The sequence below is a fragment of the Tachyglossus aculeatus genome, chromosome 12, assembly GCF_015852505.1.
Source record: "Tachyglossus aculeatus isolate mTacAcu1 chromosome 12, mTacAcu1.pri, whole genome shotgun sequence".
In the NCBI taxonomy this organism is placed as follows: domain Eukaryota; kingdom Metazoa; phylum Chordata; class Mammalia; order Monotremata; family Tachyglossidae; genus Tachyglossus; species Tachyglossus aculeatus.
The window spans coordinates 11,363,098-11,377,485 of record NC_052077.1 but is presented as its reverse complement, the minus strand read 5'-3'; positions in this window follow the sequence as shown (position 1 = coordinate 11,377,485).

Sequence of the window (14,388 nt, the reverse complement as noted above, 5' to 3'; positions counted from 1 at the left end):
AATATTTTTCCACTGGGTCAGGCCTTCCTTGAAATTTGAATGGGAGCACTCATCCCATTGTGTTGTGGAAAAACATTTTTTTTTCATAGTGCATGCATTTGTGATGTGTGTGACATTACCTGACACCTCATTTGAAATGCGTCTTTTAAATCACGAGATCACTGATCTGAACTGTCACTTTTTTCAAACAGGACTCCACACACTTGAGAGTATCCTGAACATCCATTTAGAATCTCCAACTGCTGCAGAATTTATTTTCTTTCTTTTCTTTAGCATGTACGTGTATTTGTATGTACATACCTTTAAAGCCTATTGCTTATCTTAAATGTGTTTTGTCTGTCTTCCCACCAGATTGTATTCTTTTTGAGGGCAAGGATTGTGCCTATTTACTTTATTATACTCTCCCATGAACTTGGTAGAGTGCTCTGTATAGAAATGCATCCTCAGCATTCAAGAGGAAACTATGGCATCTTGCTTTCTACCATTAAGCCTTGAAATCAGGGGACATAACATTAGTCTTTCTTATGGAGTTTTTCAGAAAGCAAACTCATCTAATAAACTGAACAAAAATAACTAAACAAATGTATTTGTTATTAGTCCTGGGGAAGAGAATGGCTAGATGTGCCAAAACCTCTGTTTTCATTTTTTATCAGGTTCAAAAGTGTTCCCAGTTGAGTCTGTTGGGGTTTCAGCTCCAGGCTTGTGATTTGATGATGATGATGATGATGATGGTATTTAAATGCTTACTATGTGCCAAGCATTGTTCTAAGCACTGGGGTAGATACAAGGTAAGCAGGTTGTCCCACGTGGGGCTCACAGTCTTAATCCCCATTTTACAGATGAGGTAACTGAGGCACAGAGAAGTTAAGTGACTTGCCCAAAGTCACACAGCTGATAAGTGACAGAGCTGGGAGTAGAACCCATGACCTCTGACTCTCAAGCCCGGGCTCTATCCACTAAGCCATGCTGATTTGCCCATGATATAGAAAAAAGACTTTTAACTTTGCAGGGTTAATGCCAAAACCCCCCTCAAAGTAGACGCTAAACATGTTCCAAGAAGAATGACTGATATTATCCAATACTGACATTAGGATTCATGATATTGATAGGGAACTAACATTTTTTTCCTCATGAAGAGCACGTGAAAGAGAGAGAGAGAGAGAGAGAGAGAGTGTATGAAAAGTCATGTCAAGCAACACAGTTCAAATGAATAAGTTGGATCAAGATTGCAAACTGCAGTGAAGAAGTTTTATTGGTCTTAATTTGGTTGGCAATGCTGTTGTCATCCACAGTAGCATCATGATTACGATATTAAGCACTTAATATCGTGCTTATAAAAAGTCTAGGATAGATGCCAGATAGATCACACACAGTCCCTTTCCCAAACAGGACTTACAATCTAAGAGGTAGGGAAAACTGTTATCCGTTTCATGGATGAGGAAACCGAGGCCAGAAAGGTTCACTGTCATGTCCAAGGTTAAGCAGCTGGTCAGTGGCAGAGTGGGATTAGAATCCATCTTCTAATTGGATCATATCCCTGGGATTAGACCCAGAGCCTTGAATCCCAGTCCCTTGCTTTTTCTGATAGGCCCTGCTGCCTCATTTTCTGAATGAACCCACTGATGGCAATCAAACAAAAGGGAAACCTTGGCTTTTTACTTCACAGAATCATTGCTCATACAACCATACAGCAGCAGATCAAGTATTTTAAAAGAAAAGAAGTGATTATGGGTGTGATGGATGAGCCCCTCAATGTGTTACTGAGAAAAAGGCTCTCACCTTGCAGCTCAGAGCCATATAAATTGTTCAAGCTCAGATAAATAGATGAGTTTTGTATTGAAAAGACAGGGCAAGTATTTATGTTATTAGGGCCCTCCTATTATTACTCAGTTTTAAAAATATCATCATTGGCATTCCCGTCAAACTGAATGAATACTAGTGATAGATGGGGAGGAAAGGCTGATTTCATGCTTGCTGTAACAGCAACCCTGAAAGAAACCCAAAACCAAAAAAAACCCTAAAAAACAAAACTTCTGAAGCAGCGCAGGTCATTTCTTGCCAGCTTGTTGCTGCTGTATTTTAATGATCAAAAAGGATATTGAGAGAAGCCTAGTCAGCTTTACATAGTTTTGTCTAGGCAGCAAGTGGATCTAGAAGAATGGAGAGTATGGTAGAATTACAAAGTTCATATTTTGCTGTTATTCCTTCTCATCTCCTAAATGTCTCTGCTTGCTCCTGAAAACTATTTTGCTCAATGGCTGTGTGACTGAGTGTGAAATAGACTGTAGATTTCGTGTTAATCTTTCCGAACCTGTGAAATGGCAACATTGCAAGCTAGACCAGAATGTAAATATGTGTCTCCACTGAGTCTAGCCTGATAAAAAGTATTTATAGCTGGTTTTTACATTTGGAAAGAGTGCTGACAGTGTAGCACTGAGCGTTTGCATCTAAAAAGACAAATAAGTGTGACAATCCCTTCCCCATCTTGTGCATGTAAAGAGTGTCTCTTGCTTTGCTTGTTGTAATATTTGGAAGCATTTATGAGTTTGCTTTTTAGAGTTACCTTACGTTTTTCTCAAAGGTTTCTCAGGAGATTTTCCCATTCCTAGTTAGTTCAGTCAAGACTGGTCTGTCTTGTTGCTACACTATCCCAATAATGAATACACTTCCAATCTAATTTATTTTGGTTTGCTTCATTGGGCCTTGAAAACTTCACTTTTGCTGTACTGGCTTAAAAAAAAGTGTTTGTTAAACACTTACTATGTGCCAGGCACTGTATTAAGCACTGGGGTAGATGCAATATGATCAGGTTGGACACAGTCCATGTCCCACATAGGATTCACAGTCTTAATCTCCATTCTACAAATGAGGGAACTGAGGCACAGAGAAGTGAAGTGACATCCTGCTTTGCACATAGTAAGCGCTTAATAAATGCCATTATCATCATCCCCAAGATTACACAGCAGACAAGTGGTGGAGCCGGGATTAGGCCCTTCTGACTCTCAGGCTTGTGCTTTATCCATTAGGCAACAGTGCATATCTGACTTGCAGTTCTCTCACTTCGTCTTGTCATACGGCAGCTCTTGGGACATTTTGCTGTCACTGACCTTCCTAATCTGTTCCACTCAGTCACGTTGTCATGTGACAGAGCTGTTTCACTGTGAGCCAACTGGGCATCCAGTCCGTGCTCTTTGTGATTCTGAATTTTTGTGGGTCACGAGCCCCCACCCCCAGTTTGTACCAAACAAGACCTTCCTGGAACCTGAGGTTGAGGTGGGGGGGCCTCGGTGACATGTAGTAGGAGCCAAACCACACCTCTGATCACCAAGGTTATTGTGGAAAGTTTTTTGCTTTGTTTTACCGACGTGCTAGGGGATGACACATCTATTCACTCACTCACTCCACCATCCAAGGGTCCAATACCAGTCTGCTGGTCAAAGGAGCCCGTTCTGCCAGTGCTGCTTCTTTCTGCTTCCAAGTGCTGTTCTCCTGCTGCCCGTTGTGTCCCTCTGCTGCTTCAGCATGCCTTCTGTGCCTCTCTTTGGGCCTGTTGCTTTCCCCTTGGCGTGCCTTCATGAGTCTCTTCCTTGTTGTTGTTCCTGGGATAACAAACCAGTCATTAACAAGGCAGCTTACTCTGAGCGCACCAGTTATTTGATATTGAACGATATTGCACAAGGTATCTTTGAAGGAAGTGCCCAAGCATAAGGCTGTAATAATGTTGATTATAACAATTATGGTATTTAAGTGCTTACTATGTATCACTCACTGTGCTAAGCACTGGAGTGGACACGAGCTAATCTGGTTGGACACAGTCCCTGTCCTATATGGGGCTCACAGTGTCAATCTCCATTTTACAGATGAGATAACTGAGGCACAGATAATTCTGTCATGCAGAGATTCCAGCAAAAAAGCTAAACTTCATCTTCTCAAATTGTTTTGGTCAAATTTCTAAAATGCTGTAAACAATGTTTCCGGACACCAGACAATTAGGGCAAAGAGGATTGGGTAAGTGAATCAGTGTCCCGGTAGATAACTGTAGATCAATCACTCCCATTCTCAACACCAGTTGTTGCACAAAACGTGCCACTGGACATAGGGGAATCAAGCAAGAAAGTGTGGGTGGCTCTGGAGAAACCGTTTACCACAGATAAAGCAGGAGACACAGCATAGCCTAGAGGAAAGAGCACGGGCCTTGGAGTCAGAGGACCTGGCTTCTAGTCCATCTCTTGTCTGCTTTGTGACTTTGGGCAAGTCACTTAACTTTTCTGTAATTCAGTTACTTCATCTGTAAAATGGGAATGAATAACTGTGAACCCCATGAAGACATGGGGCTCACTACCTGATTACCTTGTAGCATATCCTCCAACAGGCATCCCCAGACTAGGCCCCCACTTTCCTCTTCTCCCACTCCCTTCTGCGTCACCCTGTCCTACTTCCTTTCTACTTCCCCCACTCCCAGCCCCACAGCATACATATCAGTAATTTATTTATTTGTATCGATGTCTGTCTTCCCCCTCTAGACTGTAAGCTCATTATAGGCAGGGGATGTGTCTGGTTATTGCTGTATTGTACTTTACCAATCACTTAATATAGTGCTCTGCACACAGTAAGCACTCAATAAATATGATTGAATGAATGAATCTTCCCCAGAGCTTAGTATAGTGCCTAGCACTTAGTAAACACTTACCAAATACCATAAAGATGTATCCTGATGGTGGCAAAACATATCTTTCCCTTCTTAACCATTTCTGTCTGAGCAGTGATAACTCTGAATTGTAAGGGGAGAGAAAAGGAACACTATTGTATTTCCCTGGGCAAGCAATTCTTTCTCAATGGCCAACCTCTTTCCTATATAGTGTCATCTTTGTAGGTGGCATCGTCTTTAGAATGTACAATTTTTTCACAGGGTGATGAACAGAGAAGCAAAGGTTTGATGCTTAAAGAAATACTGGAATTATTATCTAGATGATTTTCTATGCAGCTTTGCACCTGTGTAATTACCCCAGCACTGTCATTGCTTTTGCTCTTTTAAATCCAGGGCATCTGTGATTATCGTTGCTCCAATTAAAACCTTCTCAAAGTACTCCACTTTCTTCAATCAATCAATGGTACTTATTGAGAAGCAGCATAGTTCGGTGGAAAGAGCATGTGCTTGGGAGTCAGAGGTCATAGGTTCGAATCCCGGCTCTTCCACTTGTCAACTGTGTGACTGGGCAAGTTGCTTAACTTCTCTGTGCCTCATTTACCTCATCTGTAAAATGGGGATTAAGACTGTGAGCCCCATGTGGGACAATCTGATTACTTTATATCCCCCCAGTGCTTAGAACAGTGCTCGGCACATAGTAAGCACTTAACAAATGCCATCCTTATTATTATTATTTAGCCCTTACTGTGTGCAGAGTTTTATACTAAGCACTTAGGAGAGTACAATTAAGCAGAATTGGCAGGTCCAGTCCCTGCCTCTAATGAGCTTACAGTCCAAATGGGGAGACAGATATATCTGAATTAATTGAATATGATTAATGGTATTTGTTAAATGCTTATTATGTGCAAGATACTGTTTTAAGTGCTGGGACAGATACCAAGCTGTCAGGTTAGACAAGTCTATGTCCCACATAGGACTCACAGTATTAATTCCCATTTTACAGATGAGATAACTGAGGCCCAGACAAGTGAAGTGACTTGCCCAAGGATGCACAAGTGGTGCATCTGGGATTAGAACCCAGATCCTTCTGACTTCCAGGCTTGTGTTCTATCCAGTAGACCACGCTGTTTCCTTACCCATGGGGTGATTGCTGTCCATTCTTTTCACTGAACAATGCTGAATGGGTTTGAATCACAGCATCACTGAACTTTGAGAAATGTCCTCTTTTAGAGAAGAAAATGATTTCAGACCATTCTTATAGGATGGTTTTTCTGAAGACCTGTTTACGGGCAGGAGAATGGTGGTGATCACATCCTCAGGGCCTCACTTGCTCTCCACTGGGGTGGTGGAAAGGCATGCAAATTTGGAGAAATCGAACAATAAGTTGGCCGTTTGAACAACTGCAAAAATATCTTCTCTATAGAAGAGTAGAATGGATGCTTAATAGAATTTGATGATGTCAGAACCAAGGGATAATCTAGAGCATTTCCAGGCTTTTGGGAAACAGCTAAAGTTGTGGCAGACACATTTGAGATCTTTGCAAGGGTCTTATAAAGACAGTCTGAAGCCTACTTTGTATTTGTTACCCTGCTGCTGGTGTCCCCATCTCAGTCTTTAAATAAGAAGATTAATAACTGAACTTTAAAAATTGATTTTTAGAAGGCCCGATTCTCATTTTCGGAAAGGCAGCACATCATCATTTTCCTGACTGTCACTTGCTGGCCATTACTGTGGTGCATATTTCTAATATAAACTCCACAGCACCTTTTCCTTTGGCCAAGTTTCAGTGGGAGATGAGAACAGTTTGATGGGAGCAGAGAAGGAGGCAATCCAATGATGGAGGCTGCTAGAGCCCAAAGCCAGATTTTTTTCATGGTACTTGTTAAGGGCTTATTTTCTGCCAGGAGCTGTACTATGGGCATTGGGGTTGATTCACAATAATCAGGCTGGGCACAGTCCTTGTTCTACATGGTGCTTACATTTGTTGGAGGGAGAAGGATGTAATCCCCATTTTCAGATAAAGTAGTTGAGGTACAGAAAAGTTGAATGACTTGTCCAAGATCACGTGGCAGAAAAGTGGCGGAGCTAGGATTAAAATCTGAATGTTCTTACTCCCAAACCTGTCCTCTTTCCATTAGTCCACCCTGCTTCCCATTATTCTAGATGTTACTGAGTCCTCTAGACTGCAAGCTCACTGTGGGCAGGGAATCTGTTTATTTTAATATTTTACTCTCCCAAATGCTTAATACGGTGCTCTGCACACTGTAAGCACTCAATAAATACAACTGAATAAACTGATGAAGTGAGAAGTATTACAGAATTAGAAGAGAGGAGCTTGAGGCAAATATTGTCAAAAGGCACCTTTGCCAGGCTGGACACATTTCCACAAATAGCAGATGATGGTGATGGGAAAACATTAGGTTGGTAATTTGACTTTTTTCTTAAGTGCCAAATGAAATCCATGAGGTTTAGTGACTTTTTCCAGGGAGCACCTTTGTTTGCTTATGCTTAGCAAATCTTCCTGCACCGGATATCTTCAACTGTAGCAAAGTCCACAAAAAAAAAAGGAACCCAAAGAAACATTGAAAATTTGTGTCCTCTCAACCTGAAATGTTTGAAGAGGAGGAGGGAAGTCAGAATGTTTCCCTAAAGCAGGCTGCCTGTGGAAAATTTGAAAGACCAGAGTCTTGAGGCAAGTATGGCCATTTAGATTCAGTGAGTTCACAAGACCAGTAGGTATTTATTGAGTGCTTACTGTGTGCAGAGCACTGTACTAATTTCGTGGGAGACTACAATATGACAGAGCTGGTAGACGTGTTCCGTGTCCCCAAGAAAGTATTTCTCAGCTATTCAGTTTTGCTTATTTCCACTGACCAGTGCTTTCCAGTATTAAAGTAGATTAGAAATTCCCAATCAGCTACTACCAGAAAAGGATTACTCTCCCCAATCCCTGCTCTTTGCTTGCTACTAAATTATGTAGGTTATAAGGGGTTAATTTAACAACACCCTTTTGCTTTCATTACTGTTCTGGGATCTTTTCTCTCCTCTTTACTCACTAGGATATTTGCTTTGTTGATCAAGTCAAGACAAGAGATATTAAAAATAACAGACACACGCCCTAGCGCAAATATTGCAAGATTTGTTTTGAGCAAATTCATAATACATGGAAACAGTCAATTCACCTATAGTCTAATCAGTCCTTTCTCACCTCTGGAGGAAATGAATTTTTAGCACACAGGAGGTCAAGGATCCCACGGAGAAGATAGCGAGCAGTTTATAAATCTGCACACTCAGAGAACAGGGTTACGACTGTAAAATATGTACGGTACATCCACCTTTCCCCGGAATGTGCCATCTTAACAAATGGTAATTTCATCTCAAGACGTGACATGATTGAAATGCACCTTCCAGCCCTTGTAGGAAAAGATGAAACCGTTTTGTCCTGGTGTGCGGTTTGTTGGAGAAGCCTGTGGAACTTCTGGCTTCCACTGTGAATGTCAACCCACTGGGAACCAGAGGTGGGAAATGGGTTTGAAATTATCTCACAAGGCAGTCAATATAGTATCATAGTATTTCCTGGGAGCTGGCTTTGAGTAGAGCACTGTGTGAAGTGTTTGGGAGAGTACAATTAATAATAACGATAATAATTGTGGCATTTAGTGCTTACTATGTGCCATATACAGTACTAAGCACTGGGATGGATACAAGCAAATTGTGTTGGACACAGTCCCTGTCCCAGGTGGGGCTCACAGTTTCAATCCCCATTTTACAGGTGAGGTAACTGAGGCTCAGAGAAGTGAAGAGACTTGCCGAAGGTCACACAACAGACAAGTGGCAGAGCCTGGATTAGAAACGTGACCTTCTGGCTCCAAGGCCCATGCTCTATCCACTATGTCACTGAGAGCTCACCTCCTCCAGGAGGCCTTCCCAGACTGAGCCCCCATTTTCCTCTCCTCCTCCCCATCCCCCTGCCCTGCCTCCTTCCCCTCCCCACAGCACTTGTATATATTTATACAGATTTATTACTCTATTTATTTTACTTGTACATATTTACTACTCTATTTTGTTAATGATCTGCATATAACTATAATTCTATTTATTCCAACAGTTTCGACACCTGTCTACGTTTTGTTTTGTTGTCTGTCGCCCCCTTCTAGACTGTGCACCCAATTGTTGGGTAGGGACCATCTCTATATGTTGCCGACTTTTACTTCCCAAGTGCTTAGTACAGTGCTCTGCACAAAATAAGCACTAAATAAACATGATTGAATGAATGATTGAATTAATAATAAATTGGACATAGTCCACATCCCACATGGGCTCTGTGCAGAGCACCCTACTGAGCACCTGGGAGCATACAAAAGAGTACCTGAACCCAATCCCTGCTCCCAAGGATAGTATTGACATTGGATATAGCCTATTCATGCCAGTTCTGTGGGTGATGATAGTTCAAAATAGCAGGGACTAAATTTGGAGCAAGAAGAGACTTGCAAAAGAGTGACAGCTTTTCCACTGGGTCCTGGCTACAATATTTTAAAACTGTTTTCTAAATACTTTTTTTTTTCCCTACAATCGTCACGGGTTTCTGAAAATGTACTAATTTAATTTATTTATATTAGTTGTATGTCTCTCCCTCTAGACTGTAAACTCGTTATGGGCAGGGAATGTGTCTGTTTATTATTATATTGTACTCTCCCAAGTGCTTAGTACAGTGCTCTGCATACAGTAAGTGCTCAATGAATACGATTGAATTGAACGAATGAATAATTACGTGATAAACTCCTTGAAAGTTCTAGTGATGTCCAATAGAAGTTGCTGTTTCTAGTGTAATGGGATAAAGAAGAATTGATCGCATTGCTCTTTGTAAACAGCAGCTCTGGCGATGGTAAGGTTTTGCATAAAAGAAAAGATGAATAAAAGAACACGTTTTTGAGTTTTCCTGCCAGGGATTGGATTTAGGTTCCTTGATGTACCAATATTTTATAGAATAGTGGGGCTCTTCATATATAAAGAACTGGAAATTATATCAGGGTATTATATGTGTACTTTGGGAAAAATCCATAATTTAAAAACCTTCTGGCATGCGAGGAAGTATATTGAGTCCACAACCCTTTTAATGTCAATAAAATCTGACGTGCAGAGAGCCGCTATTAATTTGACATACTGTTTATTGGGTTTTCATTAAGCCCAAGAAAGAAAATGTTGTATAAACTCAATTTTTGCTGCTGGGGCCATTATAGTTTGCTTTTCCAGTGCGAATTTATTTTTAAAATTAATTGCATGTAATTATTTTAGAAGCATCATTACCCCCTGATCCAACCTGCCTCCAAATTAGAACCACAGCCGCTTCCACACAGCCACATCAGTTGGGGACTTTTCCAGTTTGATTCAACTGCCCCCTTTTTTTTTAAATAGTATTGAGCACTTACTATGTGCCATGCACTGTTCTAAGCACTGGAGCAGATGCAAGCTAATCAGGCTGGACACAGCCACAGTCTTAATCCCCATTTCATAGATGAGTAACTGAGGCACAGAAAAGTGAAGTGATTTGTCACACAGCGAACATGTGGCAGAGCTGGGATTAGAACCCAGCTGCTTCTCTGCCTTCCCTGTTTAGGCCTGCCTCAGAGGGAAGAAAACAGTACAGGAAGCATTGCACTTGGTATCGTTGTCCCTCAGCATAGGGTGTGGTGACACTGCAGTGTCCATTTCCATCAATCACTGGTATTTATTGAGTGCTTGCTCTGTGCAGAGCACCCTACTGAGCACCTGGGAGCATACAAAAGAGTACCTGAACCCAATCCCTGCTCCCAAGGAGCTTACAATTGAGTCGGGGGGACATATTAAAACAAATTGCAGGTAGAAGTATGCAAGTATTAAGGGTATGTACATAATCGCTGTAAGAGTGAGAGTCTAGGGAAGGAGAATAGGGTCGGAAAATGAGAGAGGAGCCAGGAAGACTTTTTGGAAGAGATGTGACTTCAGTAGGGTTTTGAAATTGCGTTGAGTGGTGGTCCGCTGATGAAAGAAATCAGAACAGTACATGAGATGCATTTGTTCAACGGAGAATCTTCTTTTTCTCTATCTTAGATTTTTAGATTTAGCATTTCAGTTTTCCAAAGAGAGACTGACTTTTTACTACTACTACTACTAATAATAATAATGATGGCATTTGTTAAGTGCTTACTATGTGCAAAGCACTGTTCTAAGTGCTGGGGGGATACAAGGTGATCAGGTTGTCCCACTTGGGGCTCACAGTCTTCATCCCCATTTTACAGATGAAGTAACTGAGGCACAGAGAAGTTAAGTGGCTTACCCAAGATCACACAGCAGACAAGTGACAGAGCTGGGATTCGAACCCCTGACCTTTGACTCCCAAGCCCGTGCTCTTTCCACTGAGCCACGCTGCTTCAGTTGACACTCTCATTCCCACACCCACACCCCTCTCCTACTTTCTTCCTCATCTCTCTCTCTTTCTGTGTGTGATTCTCCTGGACTAAAGATTAAAGAGGTATCTTTTGTGTTAAAGGATGACTGACTTCCCCTGGTCCCAGGAGGAGGCATGGATGAAAAGGACATGGGAAGCAACATGGTCTAATGGATAGCTCGCAGGCTTTGGAGTCAGAAGTATCTGAGTTCTGATCCCAGCTTGCCACTTGTCTGCTGTGTGACCTTGGGAAGTCACTTCACTTCTTTTTGCCTCATTTGCCTCATCTGTAAAATGGGAATTAAGACTGTAAATCTCATGTGGGACAGGAACTGTGTCCAATCTGATTGGCTACCCTAGTGCTTAGTAAGGACATAATAAGTCCTTAACAAATGCCATCAAAGAAAAAAAAAATGTGTGGTTTTTCCCTGGTGCCCACTGGTCACTTTGGACTTCTTCAGACTTTCTATCACTCCAAAACGTTTGCTTTCTCTGGAAAGAGGTTCAGCTTTGTCATCCACTTCTGATTATGCATGATCCTTAGCTTGGACTGCGTGGCTTGTCGCAAGCTTCCTCAAGACCTTCCCCTGATCGCAAGGAGCTGCAGGATGTGAGCTACTCATTGCAGGGAAACTGATAAATTTATTCCTTTAATCTCTCATTTTCATCAAATCTTGGTGGTGCCGTTTCATTACGCCCATTGCCTTGAGGTTTGTATGGCAAATAGGTGTCAGAGAAGGACCAGAATAGATTCACATAGAACTTTCTCAAGAGGCGCAAGTGTGCTGACGTTTTTCTGAATAAGTGGATGTGAGATAAATTTACTGTTAAATGGAAAGAATTGAAGTGCAGGCAATATGCTATATGTAAGATAGCTAGGATGAAAACCACCAAATATTGTCAAAGCTTCCAAGACAAAGCCCCAAACTGGAAAATGTTTTAAATTCTTCTCACCGCTTACCTTTCGCTAAATATTTAGACCAAGGAACCTAGCTCCACCTCTTGTCTGCTATGTGACTTTGGATAAGTCCCTTAATTTCTCTGTGCCTCAGTTACCTCACCTGTAAAATGAGGAATGCTGTGCACCCATGTGGAACATGGGCTGTGTCCAAACTGATTAGTTTGTATCCATCCTGGCAATTAATACAGTCTACAGTAAGCGCTTAACAAATACAGTCTACAGGGAGAGATAGACATTAAATTAAATTAAACATGTATCCTCTACCTGGGACCAACTGCAGCCAATTAATCATTCAGTGATATTTATTGAACTCTTACTCTGTGCAGGTCACTGTACTAAGTGCTTGGGAGAGTATAGTACAATACCTGTACTCAGGGAGCTCATAGTCTGGGATTCCCTTCAAGTTCTAGTTTGAGAAGAGTGATCAGAAGAACTTTAGCAAATTCCAGTTATTACTGAGGTATACAAGAGGCAATTTCTATGCTGGAATGAAAGAGAACAGACACAAATCAAAAGAAAACTTACCTCCTCATTCTGTATTCCTGTGAAACCCTGACAACTTTTTTTTTATGTTCCTCTGAAATGTGTCTATGTAATTTACAATTGGGAAGGAGAAAGGGAATTTGAAATATTGTGATGGATTAGAGTGTTTAAAAATTCAAAAGCAGAACAGAATACTCCATACTGTTATCCTGTTGCTGTCAAGATTTCTAGATAGAGGAATTGTTGTTATTTATGTAAAGGATATGCAAATTATATTTGCAAGATTGCTATGAAAGTATTACATCTGTATTATTTCATTTCTTTGCTTGATGATTAGACTCCTTATCTGTTTCCATCTGACAGACTGAGGCTCAGCAATAATAAATGGGTGAAAGTGGCTTAGTACACAGTAGCATGCCTGCTATCAACAGATGTTTTATTTCACTTCGTTTTTTATTGCTTATGTCTTGGTAAGATTTCCCATTTGAAGCATACAAATGACTTGGAAGCAGAAATCATAGCAAGCTATTCATCCTTCTGCTATAGCAATACAGCCTCTTCTGTTGTTGATTAATAATTATATCTCCAAATTCTGCTCTATATGTTGATGATGCAATTCTAGTTTGGGTCTAATGATCTTGCCATTGACCTGAAACAGGTGTAGTGCTTGGAAGCATTTGTCACAGCCATTTTGAGAGCAATCAAAGGCTCAGTCCCAGAGATGCTGAAGGGAAATTTTGGTGGGCTTCAGTTTTCCAGAATGATTGATCAGTTGGAGTCAGACTGATATTCTCCCTTGTTCTCCCTCCCTCTAAGACTGTGAATTCCAGGTGAGACAGGGACTATGTCTGATCTCATGGTATTGTATCTTCCACAAGATTAGCACAGTGGTTGCTCTGCAATCAGAAAGCATGTAAATACCATTGACTGATGGATTGACTGGCATGTAGCATTCGCTTAAATGCCAGCTAATCAATCAATCAATTGTATTTATTGAGTTAATACCACATGCAGAGCAAAGTACTGAGCTCTCGGGAGGGTACAATACAACAGGAGTTGGTAGACACATTCCCTGCCCACAACGAGTTTTACCTAGGCTGTATGAACACCACCTGAAGGATTTTAAAAATCACAGACTTTACAGCAACATCAGGCAGTATGTTGATTGTAAGGAGCCTCTACTGTCACTGGAAGACTCAATCCTTCCTATAATGGAAATTAAAAAGCCCAAATACCATCACTCATGATAACTTCCACCAGCTTCTCTCAGTGCATTCAAGCTTTGTGAGTCACTCAATAATATTTAAGGGTCCTCTTTTTGCAGAGCTCTGGTTGGACTATTTTTGTAACTGAAAAATGTTCTGCCATTCAGTTTTGATATTTAGAGCCTCCTTCCTCCTGGGAAAACTGGGCAACTTTCCCAATAGCTTCTAAAAGTTTCTAGAGACCCAATGTAACTGGTTCAGCATTTCTTCTGTCCCTTCTCACTGTTTCCACTACACTTTCTTATTGCTTTGGTGACAGCTACTTCTGGATGAAATAGTCCTAAACCCCATAGATTCTTGAGGGAGGGGGCATGAAGCAGGAGGAAACTTTAATCTGGGTAGTGTCTGAAGACCTGAATTCTAACCCATCTGTGTCACTTGACTGCTGTGTCCCTTGGACAAGTCACTTCACTCCTCTGTGCTTCAGTTTCCTCATCTATAAAATGGGGTTAATTACCTGTTCTCCCTCCCCTTTAGATATGAGTCCCGTGTAGGGCTGAGGTTGGGTTCAACCTGTCTATCTTTTATCTAACTTAGCATTTAGTACAATGCTTGGCTCATAGTAAGTGTTTAACATATAGAACGGTTATTATATGAATAATAA